Below are 17322 nucleotides of genomic sequence, written 5' to 3'. Positions count from 1 at the left end.
CTCCGGGAGCAAGGCAACCCTGGGAGTGTGGGTCACTGGGGGTCTATTGTGTATTAGGACAGCAATGTTTGCTGCCATGGCAAACCACTGCAGCATCGAACAGGGAATCCCTTTGTTCCCACATGACCAGGCTCTTCTGAGTAGTGACTGCAATCTGCTGGATGGCTCCCCTTTGTTGGGGACTTCTGCATCCTTCCCTTTCTGTTAGGACATAGGAAAAGCACACAGGCAATCTTGTGGTGGTGGGGCGGAGGTGCAAGACCTTCAGATCTGAGCATCGGCACCTATGAAGTGAGGCATCAATTAGGACCATGTTATAGGACAGCAGGGGTGGGCGAAGAGATACCATGGGCGCCTGGAAGCTGGTGGCTTTGTAGGTACTAGCTCTCATCCCTGTTGTGACCAGTGTCACTTTAGGCCACCCCCCTGCATCCACTTCTGCTATGTCTACTTCTGTGTGTGTGTGTGGGGGGGTCGCAGAGGTGTCTGTACAGCCATGTGACATGTGTGTTTGTATGTTGGGTGTAGATGACAGGGCTGCCCTCTAAGTTGTCATGCTGATTGTTTGTTCCCACAGTCATTTCACAGACAGGCAGGGGCTGACTGGGCTCCAAGCAGGGCTGGCGAGACTGTGAGGAACCAGAAAGGAGCCGCTAGCAGCATGGCCGGAGGAGAACTAAGGAATGGCTATTAACTATTCCAGTGGGCAAAGATTTGACAGGAGAACTCTGACTTGATTGGAGGAGGCTTCTTTGAGGAGGGGAAAAAGAGATCCAAGGGACCAATCAGAGAGGGCTAAGGAAGTGAGGTACTTCTTGAAGGAGTACCCCACCTCCATGGGGGGCATGCAGTGTGTGCAGAGGTCTTGAGGGGAGAGACCTTGGCTGCTTAGTGTAGAGGAAGATGGGACAGAAGAAGGGCAGAGCCAAGTGAAAGTGAGGTAAGAGATGGGTGCAAACCCTGTGCAGCCAGTGAGAGGATTTTTACCAAAATTCGGAGGCGAGGCCAGGTTAGAGAGCTCTGTGGCTGAAGAACCTGCTGTGGAGCTGGCCATGGGCTGGTATTGAAGCCTGGTTCAGGACTGAGGACAGGGTAACGGACGGACAGCTACCAGGAGAAGCTCTGGGGCTAGTGACAACTAGAGGTGAAGCCATGTGTCTGTCCCCACTTAAAAATCCCTGGTTTCTGCATGGTATGTCCGCAATGGTGGCCCATCCTGCTCCTGTGCCTCAGGACCCAGTCCCTGTGTGGAGATCTAGGCCTGTGATTATCCAATGGTGGTAGAAGTGTTTTTGAGGCATGTGGGCTGGCTGAGACCTGAGTCCTGAGACCCAGCCTGTGGAGTATCTTAAAGAGTAAGGTGGAGGAGGGCAGCCGAGGACTGGTAACATGTCTTTTGCATGGCCAGCCCCTGTTCTTGTGTGACTGTCACCAGAGCCCAGTGATGAATTCTGTCTTGGAAGAGAGAAAGCCCAGAGGAAGGTGCAGAGGAGAGTCACATGGGTTGCTCAAGGTCACAACAGAGGAACATCACAGCTCGTTCCCACTCAAGTGACTCATGCCAGTCACCTTGACTGCCTGCACAGGATTGATGGGGGAAGCAGCCGTCAGGTGTACAGGCTGGCTGAGATGGGGGTTAGGGGTCTGGGGACAGAAGACACTTCAAGGGGTGGGGGGACCTGGGAAGTAGTTCTGCCTTGCTGGGGTGAAGTGAGGCCTGATCCTGGCTCTTGGCACTGAAGTGTGTGCTGGGATCATTCCAATGCTTGGGGAGAGAAGTGAGCCTGCCCCCTGCCCTCCCCCCACCCCCCATGCTTGAATCTACCTTCCCTCCCAAGGCTGCTGTCAGGGCACTGTCTGAGCCCTGTGGAGATCAAAGGACCTGAGACAGGAGTGCCATCCAGCCTTACTAACCAGAGAGAAGTGGCAAGTTTGTTCATAGTCAATGGGATCCCAGGGTTCTGGCTGGCCTGGGAGGGAACATCCACCTTCCTCCAGCAGGACACATGGAAGGAGAAAGCTGCTTTGATTTAGATGGTTTATAGCTTTCTGCCTGTTGGATCTCGAATATGTGCTCATCACGGAGGGGGAGGAGGCCTGGCCTGCACTGGGAACTAAGAAGAGCCAGGGTTGGGGTCTTTGTTGACATCTGCATATTTCTTGGTCACATGTAGCTTGTCTTGCTGGAGCTGGGAGGGTTGGATTTGGTCATGCATTGGTGGCAGGTAGGATCCGTGACTGCTTTCCTTCAGAAGATGATGGAGATGACTGTGGTACAGAGCCCATGCCCTGCTATGAAGTCTGGCAGCATGCTGCATGGCTTTTCAGAGGCACTTATTAATTAAAAATGGATAACTGTGCAGAGGAAGGAGGAGGGAGGAGGAAGGAGGGAGGGGAAAGAGGAGGAAAGAAGAAGGAGGAAGAGAAAGGAGGAGGAAGGAAGAGGAGGAGAAGGAAGAGTCTATCCAGAGAGCCATGCTGGGTTCTCTGCTCAGTTTCTTCTCTGTCTCTTCTTGGAGTCAGGGACCTGAGTGGTGGTGACTAAGGTTTTTCCAACCACACATGTTTGTTTCTCTATGGATTCCTTTCTTGGCCTGATGTCACAGGCATTCCCTTTCCAGTCTCTGTGGCCCACACTCCCAGTGAGTGGCTATTCTAGAAAGTTTTGGGATTGCTGCAGTTGTTTTCAGCATCCTCAGCAGATGGTCCCTAAGATAGCCCTGCACGCAGGGATGAACACTTGGAGATCTAGGTGAGACTCACTACTTGCTTTCAATAGGGTTGGTGGACGACTGCCATAGCTGGGAGAGCAGACATCTCCCTCAAGATGCTGACACGGGCCAGCATTTTGGATCTGGATCAGGCATCCTCTTGGCAGGAGGCTGTGAACCATGCACAGCACATGGCGGTGCACAGCTGGCTTTGCAGGCACCAGGGCTCCCTCACATGGGTTCATCACCATCACTTATGGCGTTAGCTTCTAGTACAGTGCTGACTTCCCATCAGTAGGTCAGTCACACTTGGAATATGGCCCTACTGGGATTTTCTCATTTATTAAGGGTGCATCAGCACAGCCCAGTTACTGTGGCCTGGCTTTCCTTTCTACTCATGTTGCCTAGAAGCTTCAAGCCATAGTGCAGTGCCTTGCCTCTCCTCACTCCCAGTGACTCTGGGAGAGGATCTGGACGAACACCTGTGAATACACACATGTACACACACACACATGCACACACACACACACACACACACACACACACACACACACACACGCACCCATGCACACAGGCATGCATGTCTAACATGTGGGGCTGAAACAGAGGCCAAGGATGATACTGCGTTGTGGTAGGAGAGGTACATGAGGGCAGAGAGGGTTTTTGTTGGCAGGAGGTGGGCTCTTACACAGGAAGTCTGGAGCAAAGAACTGTTTGAGGGACAGATGGGAGGACCAAATGTCCTTTTGGGTAACAGGACAGTAGCCAGGAGCTGGAGGGAAGAAGGAAGCATGTTCTAAGAGATAGCTGAGATGAAACACAAGAGCCAAAGGTAAGGGATTTGTCCTGTAGGTGCATGGCTGTCTACTGCTGATGTCTGAGACATTACGGCATGGAACTTCTCCACAAACTGATAAGTAAAGCAATAATGTCTGCACTGTTTTTTGGTTACTTATGTTCTACTGTCCTCTGTGGTTCTCAGCACTACCTGGTTGTTTAGAGTTTGGATGGGTCGAGAGGGGCACTGATATGTGACATTCCAGCCATCCTGAGATGCTTGCCCCATCTCTCAATGCCTTGTATTAACTGCAACCCCTAGATGAAGACCCCAGAAAGGGGTGCTCGGTTGCACAGTCTAAGCCTATCTGTCCATGTGTACTATGAAATGGGCCACAGTCCTAATGTCCCATGGAGTCCTTGGACTCTTGGTGCTTTGACCAAGGCTTCCAGTGTGCCAGGCTCTTTGCAGTGGCCTGTCTGTGGGTATTTCATTCTCTGACACACACGGGTGGGGCCTGGGCATTATAGCATCACAGTGCCTTGCCTTCCATGCTCCCTCCCCTTGTGGCCCCCACTCACCCCCTTTATGTCTCTGCTCCTGGGTCTACTTCCTTTGTTGTTGGTTGGTTGGTCTGTTCATTTCTCCACTGGGTGTAACTGGGAAGGAGTCAACACACTGCCTGCTGTTGGGGAGAGCAAACACCAGTATCTGCCACAGCAGCTGGACGTTATAGCCTGGCACTCAGCCCACCCAGCACTAGGTTAGGCTTGGGTAGACATGGCTGCCTTGGGTCATAAATAAGGGCAAGGCTGTGGGAGATGGATTGAAAGCCTGCTGTGTCAGCCGCATCTCACTGCTCCACCATGACGGAGGGGATGGATGCCACCTCTAACTTTCAGGTGGGGAAACTGAGGCATCAGTGAGTTAAAAACTGTGGCCAGGATCTGAAGATAGCAGGTCTGAATCTGAAGCTACTGTGCTATTGTCCAGCTGAGCTCTATAAGGAGGACAGACAATGCCACTGGTGAGATAGAGGCTGGCCCCAGGTTGTACATAGTCCGTGCCTGTGAACTTTATCCTCCTATGGAGAGAGTGATCCCTGTAGCTAGCCTTTGGAGAGATGGAGCTATGGAAGTTTCAGATCATCACTGTGGCCTTAGCATTGAGCAGGGAGCATCTTTGTCAGGGGCACCCTCTCTAGTCCCAGGAGCCCATTAGTACCTACTGAGGACCTGTCTTCCTCTGTACCTCCCACCCATCCTGCCCTCTCCTCCCTTCTCCCTCCCTCCCTTCTCTCTCTTCTCTTTGCCTCTAACTCCAGCTCCTCCCACCCTCCTCCATCTTCCCTCTCCTTCCCCTCCTCCTCTCTTCCACAGAGCAATCCTCACGGCCACCCACACAATGAGGTGATTGTGAGCTAGAGTCCCACTGAAGGCCAGGAACATGGTGGAGGCCTGATTTTCATGAATGATCCGATGCCCGGCCCGGCCCACTGCAGGCAGCAACCTGAGCTCAGGCGGCCAGCCGGGTGGTTTGCTTCAGGGCTTTGTCTGGGAATGAAGAGGCCCTGGCCAGCAGCCATGTTGCCTTGGTAGTGGGGAGGAGGGACGGGGATAGCTGTTGGGGCCTGTAGGACAAGCTGGGTCAGCTGGGCCCCATAGCTATGAGCTGCTCTGTGCAGGGTGGCCCAGGGGTTGGGACTCTGGTCAGAATCTATGGGTAAGAAGGGTCTGGCTAGCCTCATGTAAGATTCTGGAGAACAAGTCTACTATGTACTGCTCACAACATTCCTATAGGATGATACTGGAGTCCTACATTCCTGGACAGGATTCTAGAACCACTGTGAGTCCAGTGTCATCACGGGGAAGTATGGCAAGCCTTGGAGACAGAATCTCCACCACCCAGAGGGCTCATTTTTTTCTGACTGTGGCTGATGGGCATCTCAGCCCTGCTCTGCTTGGTTGTAATGCAGGTTGGTCAGGGTGCGGACACAAGGTACCCAACACACAGCAGTGAGCCTGAGTAAAAAGGACATGCCGGTTGCTGATGAGGCAAGTGCCCCGGGGCTTCTCTGGGGTTGGTGTGACCCTGCCCTCTGCAGGTCTAAGTGGGTCCCCTCCACGACAGCCCTGTCCAGCATCGGTATTGAGACTCAGTCAACCCTGTAGGTTCTGCTGCTTCTTCCTGGCTGCAGCGACACCTGCTGGTGGCCAGGCTGGTCCTAATCCTCTGGCTCCTGGGGTGGCTCTCCCAGGTCCCCCTCCTAACTCTGGGAGAATGTCTGCTTAGCTCCCCACGCTGGCATCTCTCAGGAGCCAGAATCTCCTGTCCCTTGAATGGACGATGTTTTCTCTCCAATGGCTTGTCAGTGATGAACCTCATCTGCACAATGGTTTCTCTCTCTGATAGTGTATCAGAGATGAACCTTAGTATGAACAATGGCTCTTTCTCTAATGGCATGTCAGTCAGTGATGAGTCCTTCACTTGGCCTGCTCACTCCGATTGTTAACCGAGACCTGTGAGCCAAGAATGGGCAGCTGTGGACAAGCTCTGCCTCTTTTTCTAAATGCCCTTAGGTGGGACCTGGTAGGCTTGGGGGAACCCTGGAACTTTGTAAGACTCCCAGTTTCCTTCCCACTGCCTTTCCTTATCAAGGACACCTGGCTGGACCAGCAAATAGCCACAAGCATAGATTCTGGGTGGTAACCAAGTCTCCCTAAGCTTCAGTGTTACCTCCTATCAAATGGGCATCACAGTTGTTCAAGCCCCTAAGAATCATGGGATAAGGATTGCAAATACTGGCCAATGCCCAATCCCTGTCACCAAGAGAATGCACAGAGAACTTCCCAGGAGGCTGGGGACCCCTCGCAATGGGCAGGGGCGGCCTCCTTATTTTCTGTAACTTCATAGTCACTGACTGTTGGGGACATAAAGAGTCTGGGTGTCTCTACTTCCCATTGTTTCCCAGCTACAGTCCACCTGTCTGGCCTGGCTTCTGAGCATATGAACAGGCCTCATGAACCTTGCTATCCACAAACCAATATTGTCTTCCCTCAGGGATCTGTTTAAGCCCTTAAATTCTTGAGACACCAATACTCACTGTCCTGTCCCAAGACTAGCTGAAATCATGCCACTTTGGATGCCTGGGGACCATTCTGCCTCCTTGAGATAATCACATCTTTCCCAGGCCCCTGCTCTGTGGTAGGTGGTGTTAGTAGGGATTCCATGTATAGTGTGCCACCTTCCCTTGAAGGGCACACTGGCCCCAGGAGGAGTCATCAAATACCCCTTCACCACCAAGCCGAACTGGAAAGGAAGCCATGCAACCTCTGCCAGTCTGTCATCGGGACACAGCCTTGCTCCTAGTCTGAATGCTACTTTGTGTTCCTTCTGTCAGATTCTGCCCTTCCCCCACTTCAGACGCCCAGCTCAGTCCTTCCACTGGCCATGGCCCACAGGGAAGGTCAGAAAGTCTGTGGGGCCAAGTAGCTAAGCCATTCGGTGCTGGTCATTTGGTGCTGACATCTCCCTTCTAAATTCTCAGAATTCTGGAATTCTGGGTCCTGTTGGCCTAAGGTTGTGTGACTTGAATGTGCCCGGTGGCATCACAGGGGAGGAGGCGAGAGGGAAGGATCTTGCTTGTGCCTGCTGACATCCACCTATAAGCATGCAAGGCCCTGGAACTCGGGATGGGACTGTGGTGCTGAGATGGACAGAGTGAGAGCCCCCCCACTGTTTCCAACCAGTAGGGATGAATGAGGAGGGCAGGACCAGTGGCAAGAGAGTGAGATGCTGGGAGGGTTGGCCCAGTCCCTCCTGGGATCTTACTCTAGAGTCTAGGATGACTTCAGGATGACAGGATGATTTGAAACTGAGGGCCAGGGCAGATGTTTCTGGAAGATGCTGGGAGCTTTTTGTTACCCTCTGCCAGAGTAGAACCCAGATTTGGCTAGACACGAAAGCCAGGACACATGTACAGCATTAAAGCCAGGTGCCATGAGGACAGGAGTGACGACAAGGGTGAGGGGAGAGCATTGGCTGCCCTGATTCTAGCCTCAAGCTGGCCCCATCTTAGGGAAGGAGAAGGCCTTGAATCCACTGAATGTCACAACCTGGCTGCATTAGCTCAGTCCTGAGCCCAGCTAGAAGCCACTGTGTGTGGTTCTGGGCACAGAAAGCCCAGAGTGGCTGGAAGCGGGAAGAGGGTGTGTAGGAATTCACAAAGCTGAGTCAGGCCTTTACAGTTGTTCTTGCTGGCTGTTGTCCTTGGTGGTGGCCACCTTGTTAGTGTGCAGATGGGAAGAGACACTATGAGAGTTCTAAGTGTCTCCAAGCGGGTCCTCTGGGAGAACTGTGTTACCCATCAGGTGAGCAGTGCTCCCGTGCTAGACCCCTGTCTTCTCCTGCTTGCCTTACTTTCCCCAACAGAGTTTACCTCCAGAGTTTCCTGTCGCAGAGACAGAGCAACAGAAACTGACCCTAGAGACCTCCCACCTGGGACCTTATTTCTTTTCCTTCTAAAACCAAGGACAGTAGCCAGTTCTATCTCGGTGCCCAGGCTAAAAGCAAAGCAGCTTGAGATCTGGGGATCCCCCTGCTGTTTTTCCTTTTTAAAGCTGTGTGTGGAAGCTGCTCAGGTCTTGGGTCTGAAAATTGCATTCACCTTGGTGCTGTTTCCACACCAATACAGTGGAACTCTGGGTCTGGCAGGCAGCTTGTGCTGTCGCTACACACCTCACTCTGGGGTTCAGATGGACCTGGAAGTTACCTATAGGTGTTTATGCTCCCTATACTCCAGGCCTGGCACCTCCATCCAGTCTGGCATGTGGGTGTCGTTCCAGAACCCACTGAACCCAGCCCAGGCAGAATCCTCTCCTTCTTTACCCTGACAGAAGTGCCCGCTAGAGAGAGAGAGAGATAGATGGAGAGAGAGAGAAAGAGAGAGAGAGAGAGAGAGAGAGAGAGAGAGAGAGAGAGAGAGAGAGAGAGATTGTGGGTGAGGGTGGGAGTAGGTGTCTGCCCTAGGCCCTCTACACTTGGAGAGACTGACCTGGTGAGACAGGTTTTTCTTGTTGGGGCCTGGTAAGTCTAGACAGAGGGGATGGGCTGCCCTCCACTGGCCAAGGAATGACTAGGAGGCAAAGGGGGAGATTGCCATCAGTGGGCACTGAGTGCAATGTTACTACAGGGCTTGGGGGGACTAGGAAGTCTGAGGGAGAGATAGGTGGCAGCAGGCTTTTCTCAGAACCCAGGGCTTACGTTGTGGGAGATCTTTGTTCCAGTGTCTGAGTGCTTTCCCAAAGCCCAGATAAGCCTCTGGAGAACTGTCAGTGGCCCTGCCCTGGAAGAGCTCCGAGGACCGTCAGCACCATCGAAGCTCAATCCTAGCACAGTGCACACACTGACTCACAGGACACGGATTGACATTGATGTACCACGTCCACTTTGCAGATGAAGCAACAGGCACAGGCGATAGGTAAATTGTGCCAGGTCCTGGATGTCAGTTCCCTGACACTGTCAATATTAATATCACTGTGGCCAGTGGGCACCTCATACCTTAGCCAGCTTGTTCAATCTCCCTTTGCAGTAGCCAGGTACCTAGCTTTGGCTGAGGCCTCTGCATGATCACCAGGCAAGGTGGGGCGGGCCTCTTTCCCGTGCCCTCCTGTCCCCTTAGTGACTTCTTCTTCATTTCAGCTTCCCTCTTGAGTTGACCTCTCCCCTGTCTGAAAGCTCAGTTGTCCTGAGAGACCAAGCCCTTCTCTCTGTGAATCAGGGTTCTCTGGGCTTCCTTCTCATTCCATCACACAGCCCAGAGATAGCCCATCACTCAGGGTACTTGTTCATACCACCAGTGTCTGCTTAGTGGCAACGGTGCCAGGTACCAGAAACACAGCAGCTGTCACAGGAGGAGAGCCCTGTCCCCATGGAGTGTGTGTTCAGATGCACTCAGGACAAGAGGAGAGCTATGGCCTTTCTGTTGTTGAAATTTATTTAATCCCAATCTGGGGTTCCTACCCGGCCTTTGACCATTCAGTTCCTGTATAAAACACACACACACACAACCTTTATATTTATAATAATCCTTAAACAGCACAAGAACTGGGCAAATGTCTACCCTCTATGTTGTCAGAATCTACTTTCCTAATGATAACCCCGAGTTATTATTACTACATAATAACTCATCTGGGCTGCTCTTAACTCCAACTGGCCAGCCCTCAGGACCACATTTTTATGGCTCACCTAACCCATGACAGCTTCTCCTTCCTCTTTCACCTTCTCCTCCTCATGGTTCTCCTCACACCAAGCTTGTTCATCCTAAACCCCATCTATGTCTCTTCTGCTCAACTATTGGCTGTCGGCATGGTTGTTTTTACCAGTCAGAAATAACTTGGCGTCAGGGTCACATAGAGTCACTTGGGTCTCTGTGCAGATTCCAGGTCTTAGGGCCCGCACTTAGCATTACAAGAGACAGTAAGACCAAAGCTCAACTCCTTTCAGTGTGAGATAGAGTGCCAGTCACTGGTTCTCGTGTCTGGGTATCTGGTGATATCCCGTCACCCATCTGTGAGCTCTTCACAGCAGGCACCATTTTGCAACCCTATTTGTAGGTCACCTCCTGCAAGAATTCCAGGCACAGATCCTGAGGAAAGGCAGCCAATCTATGTGTGATACATATCTCTCAAGAAACACCAGGGTCATTACCAAGGCTCCCTGGCATGGGCTTGCTGAGGGCTTTTCTGCCACAGTTCTTGGCATCTACCATTTCACCAGTTCCCTTCTAACAGCCCAGTTCTGCCCGGCTTTCTCTCCACCCCATCAGCTTCCTTTTTAAATTGGCAGCCCAGGGCTCACCCTGGCTGATCTGTGGCCCAGCTCCCTTCTGTTTTTCCTTGAGATGTTCACAGTTGGACCAGGCTGTGTCTTTACTGATTGATTTTTTTTGTCTTCCTTCTCCAGCAATGTAAGCTCATATTGTCTGTTTTGTTCTCTGTTGTATATGCAGCTTCTAGAACCGTGTCATCGTATAGTAGGCAATCAATAACTATGTCTTCTGTGAATGTGCATGTGTACGTGCCTTACCCCGGTGTGTGTGAATGTGTATGAGTGTATGAGTGAGTGTATGAGTAAGTCCTTGTGATTTTTGGTGGGATATAATAGGAATATTGTACAGTATTTCATAGTGTCAAGAAACATAATTCCATCTGACTGGCACTTCAGAACTCTCTGATTAGCCATGACTAATCTTGGCATGTGCCTCCTGCAGTGTAGGGCTCCATCCTAGCATAGATACCATCTCTGGGCCTTATCCTTAGTTGGGGGGGGAGGGTCTCCACGCCCTGGGCTGCTGTGGTGTATTGCTGTTGTGCTGTGGTGCCTTTGGGATGTTACTGTGGCAGGTGCTCCTGGCTATTCCACCACATGCACGCACGAGAGCTCAGACAGGGTAATAAACAGCAAAGCTAATTTGATTTTTCAAAATGAGTGTCCCCAGAGGACTTTTAAAAACGGAGCTGGCGTAGGGTCAGGGAGAGACAGCCACTGCAGGGATCGTCGGTTCCGGAGGGAAATCCAATATCCCATTCAACGAGGCAGTCCCAGCTTCATTAAGTGAGAGATGGTGACTTCTTAACCTTGTCAAGAACCAGGGCATGTTGGCTTGACTCATGGTTGTCCCCTGCTGGTGACAGTGGTGATGAATGGTATGGTGATGGCCAGGGTTTCTCTGGCTCTCTGGTTCCACCTTTGTATGTGTGTGTGTATGGTGTGCATGTGCGCCTTGGTGTATGTGTGGAGGTCAGAGGACAGCCCTCAGCATCAATCTTTGTCAACCACTTTGTCTGAGGCAGGGTTTCTTGTTGCTTGCTCCTGGGTACTCCAGAGAGTTTCCAAGGATTCTCCTGTCGGCCTCCTAGCTCCTTGCGGATGTTCTTGGATTATACAGGTATGCAGGCTACTGTGTCTAGCTTTATGTGGCTCGCAGGATCCAAATTTAGGTCCTCATATTTGCATGCCCTGTGTCTTTTCCTCTTCATCCCCCTCCTCCTCTTTCTCTCTTTCTTCTTTGTGTGTATAGGTAAGCATGTGCACATGGAGGCCAGGGTTGACATCAGGTGTCTTCCTTAATCACTCTGCCCTTTAAGTTTTTGTGGTATATTCCCCACTGAATCTGAAGCTTACTGATTGGCTGGCAAGCCCCGGAAACCCTCTGCCTCTGCCCCTGACATTGGGACTGCAGGCACTTGCTGTTGCTGTCCGTTTTCTTGCAATGGGTTCTTGGGATCAGACTCAGGTATGCATGCTTGAACAAGCACTGGACAGTCTGAGCATCTCCCCGGTGTGGCCCTGCCTTTTCTGGAAAGGAAGCAATCCCTCGAATCTGTTGCTTCCTCATTCCTGTAAACTCTCTGCTGCTTCCTGACCTGAAGGTAGTGAGTGGACATGGCCCTGGTTCCCTTGGCTAGTGCTTGTCCTCTCTTCTCTGTTCTATTTTGTCTATAGTCTGTGACCCAGTGCCCTGCTAAACTCAATGCAGCTTGCTTTAAAACAAAACAAAACAAAACAAAACAAAACAAAACAAAACAAAACTTAATTTTTTTGGTTGGAAACAGGATCTAATTATGTAGTCAAGTCATTAACATCTCCCTGCCTCCACTTCCCTTTCCATGTGACTTTTGGAAGGGAGTTAATTTCTGACATTGGTACTGACCTCGGTACCCCTAAAGCCCCCCCTTGGGAAGTGTATGCTCGGAGTGTTGCCTTTGGGAGCCCTGCTAGTGTCAGAGCCAGAGCCTGGAGCAGAGGCATACAGTTGGTGCTCACTTGTGGCATGTTGAACCTAGGACAGAAAATACCTCTCAAAGCAGACAGAGCTCAGGCTGCACCAGGCCTCATTGTTCAGGTGGTGATGGAATCCATTATGGACCTATCCTGAGAGCTGTCTGAGACACGGATGTAAGAAGGGAAAAGCCCCACAGCTGGGTACCCTCAAAGCCAGCCCTACAAACACGTGAAGGATCCTTCAGAGATGTGTATGCCGTGGGCTATCCTCAGCCTCCATTCAAATATAAAAAGAACTTGGTGCCAAAATGGCTCCCCATACATTTTCTCATTTGTTTTCATTCATTACTTCATTTGTTCAAGAGACAATGAGGTGAGGTCTCAGTGCTGGAGACAAGTGGCCAAAGCAAATCTTGACTTCTTGCTTTTTTCTTTGACCTTATACAGTCTCATCCATGTCGGAAGGAGATGGTTAAAAACCAAGCAGCCCTGGGGCTGGGGAGATGGCTCAGGGTCAGAGCATTTGCTGGCCTCGTATGATAACTTGAGTTTAAATGCTCAGCACACATGGTTTTAAAATGCCAGGTATGACCATGTGGAAAGCTATAACTGCATTGTTGTGGTGGTGTGGAGACAGGAGGATTGCTGTGGCTTGCTGGCTGTCAGCCTAGCTGACAAAAGGCGAACCCTAGGTTCGGAGAAAGACCCTCATCTCAAGGGAATAAGGCAAAAAGGATCAGAACAGTACCCCTGACCATTTATGACCTCTGTAAATGCACTCCTGGGTGAATGCACCGGTGAACCCATGTGTACACATAACACACAGTTAGAGACACTTGTATCATAAACACACATGCACACTATGCATGTACGTATGCACAAGAGGCAACTGAGAAGTACTCAGGAAATCCTCCAGTCTTGTGACAGGGATGGTTGGGACGGGTTGTAGTTGCAGTGGGGGTGTGGGGATAGGGATCTTTCCTGATTCCCTCCGTCTCTCTGTCTCTCTGTCTCTCTTTTCTGTTTTTTTCCCTCAGGCATTATTCATCTTAGCATTCCTCCTAGACATTGTTGGGAGGCTGCAGGGTAGAGAACCTTCCTTTCTCTCAGCCCAGCCATATTACAGTTTGCCTGTTGAGCCAGTGGTTAGAGACTAGACACTCTTTGGGTCCTGGACATTACATAGGCCTCATTCCCGGGCTGGAAATGGGAATGGAGCACATCCTGTGTGTTCGATTCGGCAGACAGCAGTTCTCTCTGTGTGCTTCTTTTTCCCCAGATAGGTGTACCTCCAGCTGAGAGGAGAGGGTGAGGCCTGTAGGAAAGTGGGGCTGGAATGCCTGTCAGGAGGCACAGGCCAGGCAAGAAGATCCTGGAGACTGTCAGCGGCTTTGCCCAAGCAGAGGTCAAGAGGTCAGGGTCTTGGGAAGGACTGTAACTACAGACGTCAGCAAAAGTTTGAGCTGGGGTATGGTTCAGTGGATGGATGAAGAAGTTTACACTCCCGGCAGCACACATGCAAAAGCCAGAGTGAGTTGCTGCTCACTGGACCCTTTTGTCCTCAACCTGAAGTCAAGTAGTATTTGTGGTGGTGTTGAGACACAGTCAAAAGAATGACGCATGGTGACCAATGTCTTGGGGGAACTGTGAGAGCTGTGCTTCTAAAGGCAGAGGGCCTTTAGCCTCAGGTGCATTTTGTTCCCTGGATTGTTCTCTTGGACATTCTTTTGTGCCTCCTGTGACAGATATTTGCATTCAATTTGTAAGACATTTTTATTCTTGGTGGACGTCAGAACGGTGAAAGGATTTGCTGAGCGCTGTCCTCAGTGCACCCGGAATCTGGATACAGCCTTCTCCCTGGCTTTCATGCTTTCTCTGATAGAATCTACAGTACGTGCCAGACAATTGTGTTTAAATTGGTCTGTCTTGCGAAAGTTCTGGGAAAGGGCTGTTCTGTTAGCTTTTAGTACATGCTTACTGGCTTTTGTGTCTGATCATGTTTTTCTGAACTCAACCTTCCTTGTATTGTTGCTTTCTTTGTTACATCTGTGTATAAAAGTACACTGAAACCCAAATAAAGTTGATGGTAGCATTAGATGCAGTCTGCCCCATCACGTAAGGTCCTCAAATCCCAGGTCTCAAAGATAGATCTGTATAGGTTGGAGGAAAGTCTACACTGCTGCAGCTGAGCTAGCCTGCTGGGGAAAGACACGGAGGCTTTGCGTTAGACCTGATTCCAACCAATGGGAAACCTGGTGGGTGCACATGTCTGGCATACTATGATCCTGCCTGTCAGCTTATGAATCAGGCTGACCAAGGTAATGAAGTGACCTTATTTGTCATATTTCATTATTTTTTTATTTTATTTTTATTGAATGGTGGGCAGGGGTCAGACACATTTGTTTGCTCTAATAGCCATCATCTTGGGTTGGAGTAGAGTGGACCATGCATGCTGGCTGGCATGTACTCATGGTGTGCAAAGATGGGCAGAGTGACCTTTGTTGTTTTGAGGTTGATGGAACTCAGACAGAGCAGCCCCAGGACAGGGTACCTGGAAGGTCAATGGGAAATATCAGAAACCCTGGAGGCCTGTGGCTTTGAATTCACAAAGGGTGACCACGGTGGGGCTGAAGTGTGTACCATGTGCTCTTCTAGGGCTATTTCCCTGATCGACATCTGTAGAGCTTCTGTCAGACTACCATAAGGCAGCATCCCTGGAGGTGGGAAGACTGTGGGCTCAGAAAACATGGCAGGAGGAACTGGAGGGACTTCCGAGGCAGGCTGTACCTAGGAGCTGAGCATTTGGCGTGGGACAGCTGGATCAGCACTTCGGCAAGACAGGATCTGTATTTCAATGTGTGATCCTGAAAAGGCTCTGCTTGGTTCCGTTTCTGGAGACATCTGGTTCTTGGAGCTTTCTCTGTGTTGTGGGGAAACTGAGGCTGATGAGGACTAAGCACTCTCCAGGTCTGTGTAAGATGCAGGGGCTGGACTGCTCTGAAGATGACATCAGCTATACAGCCCCCGAGTTCTCTTCCCCTCCCCCTGCCCAGAGCCTTTCAGAGATAGACAAAGGCAGTGCTGTGCCTGAGAAGGCCGGCTACGGTCCCGAGGGTGCATTCCGGAAGACCCAATGCTTGACCCTCCTCTCTCACTTCCGAGCAGTCTGGAAGTTCCTTCCATAACAAATTCATCCAGAAAAGGAGAGGCAGCCTGTAGCTGTGCTCAGTTTCCGGCCTGGCTCTCATGCCATTCCCCGTGGGCCCATGCTCAAGAGTGTTTCTCCTCCAGGGTGCACTGGGAGACTGAGGCCCAGGGTTGAAGGGCCTACCCTGGCCGTGAGGGACCAGGGCTCAGCCTCTTGCCTTCTGGGCTTTGCAGGCAGGATTTCTTCCTGGACTCATCTCTCTAGCCTCTCCTGGCATTTCCCATCTGAGGGAGCAGCTGAGGGTGGGCGCTGACAACTGTTCTGTAAACGGCCAGGGAGGGCAGCTTGATGGGGCAGCTGAGAAGCTGAGAGCAGGAGAGAATGTATGTGTGCCTGTCAGCCTGACTGTATGAGGGAATGTGTGAGCATGTTGGTGTGAGTATGCGTGATTCTGTGTGTGTGTGTCAGCACAGGCAAATGAGTGAGTGTGTGTGTGTGCATGTGTGTTCCAGGGAGTATATGTATATCTTTCTGTGTGGATGAGAGCATGTGTGTATACACATGGGTCTGTGTGAGTATGTGTGTGTGTGTGTGTATGTGTGTGTGTGTGTGTGTGTGGTTATGAGTATGTGTGTGGGTGGCGTTTATATTGTCTTTGCTTGGAAACTGTCTTTGCCTTCCTGGGGTGCTCTGCACACTGGTGGTGCAACCAGGGCATGGGGCCTGGTCTGTTCAGGATTGTGGCCTTCCCCAGGCCCTTTCATCTGTGTCCTCAGGGTTGTCCTTGCCTCTGACCCAGGATGAGTCCCTGCCAGCTTCCCTGATGTGTCTGCACCCCAGAAGAAAAGGCCAGTGCTTACAGACTTCATGATGGTGGGTTCCCTCCCAGGCCTTCTCCTCAGAGCTCCTGCACCAGCCTCCTTAGCAGCCCAGGGGTTCCATGTCTAACCTAGGCCTCTGCTGAGGCCAGTGCTTGAGAGACTGGGTGATGTTTGGCAGCGCCATGGTTTTCTCTGCTCTGTAGATTTTTTTTCTTTCTTGCATGTGAGTGTGGAAGCAGCCCCAGAGCGGGGAAGTGATTCACCCAGGTTTCTTGTGCTGGGGGACATGTAGGTGATGGCGGTGGAAATTGGTCCTGTTTCTTAGAGCACAGAACTTGGGCATCTGAATGCTTTGGGATTCAGATAACCACCCAGGAGCTGTGGTCCTCCCTATAGCAGACTATGTCATCATGGGAACCAATGACTCATGGTCCCTTCCTGGTGTGACCTGGTAGGTTGCTAATATGGACTTGGGTGCAAAACCTAGTTTCACATGGATCTCAGGACAGTTGAGGCACGGGCTCCTTGTCCAATGCTTTGACTGAGTGTGGCCAAGCTTGCCACAGGCTTGTAGCTCCAGCCTGTGACTGAGGTCCCTCCAGGTGTTGGGAAGGGAACTGGGACCCTCAGTGGCTGCACTACCCTCCTTTCCCTGGCTACAGGAAAGCACACTTGCCCTGTCTGTGTCCTTATGCAGTACCCTGCCAGGACTGGCAGAGGTACCCCAAAGCTTTCATGCTGGCCTGGTTCATCTTGGTCTATCTGGGCAGTGGGTCAACATGGTTGGGAGGTCACTTTTTTTTTTTTTTTAAGAGCCAAGGACAACAGGCAAGAAAGAAAACTTCTACAGAGCAAGGGAGGCCATGGTCCTGCCAAACACAACTGAAACCCTCTCTCTCCTAATCACTGGCACTAGGAACCGTTACCCGGGGGTTTACAGCAGTTCTGACTTAAGATCATGACACTAGAAAACAATAGGGGTTGGGGGCAGATTCAATTCCCAAGCCTGTGGTTTTCTACTTTAAAAGGAATTTAGAATTGGGGAGCCAGAGGTGGAATCTCAGATGCAGGGATGCTGCC

The 17322-nt window shown here is 51.1% G+C and overlaps 1 protein-coding gene across 6 annotated transcripts in view; it reads left to right on the top strand.

Annotated features, from left to right (window-relative positions):
• Sorcs2 (sortilin related VPS10 domain containing receptor 2) overlaps positions 1-17322 on the top strand; it is a 450334-nt gene that overhangs the window by 147232 nt on the left and 285780 nt on the right. Inside the window, exon 1 of one of the 6 annotated variants that reach the window (XM_076938389.1) lies at positions 14434-14591. The exons of the other annotated variants lie outside the window; for them this stretch is intronic. The gene's annotated coding sequence lies outside the window, so the exon portion shown is untranslated. Of the gene's footprint in view, positions 1-14433; positions 14592-17322 lie in introns of those variants that run through there. 6 annotated transcript variants of the gene reach the window in all.

The sequence above is a fragment of the Arvicanthis niloticus genome, chromosome 7 (assembly GCF_011762505.2).
Source record: "Arvicanthis niloticus isolate mArvNil1 chromosome 7, mArvNil1.pat.X, whole genome shotgun sequence".
Classification (NCBI taxonomy): domain Eukaryota; kingdom Metazoa; phylum Chordata; class Mammalia; order Rodentia; family Muridae; genus Arvicanthis; species Arvicanthis niloticus.
Note: the sequence above shows the minus strand (reverse complement) of the source record. Positions and strands in the feature narration are given on the sequence as shown.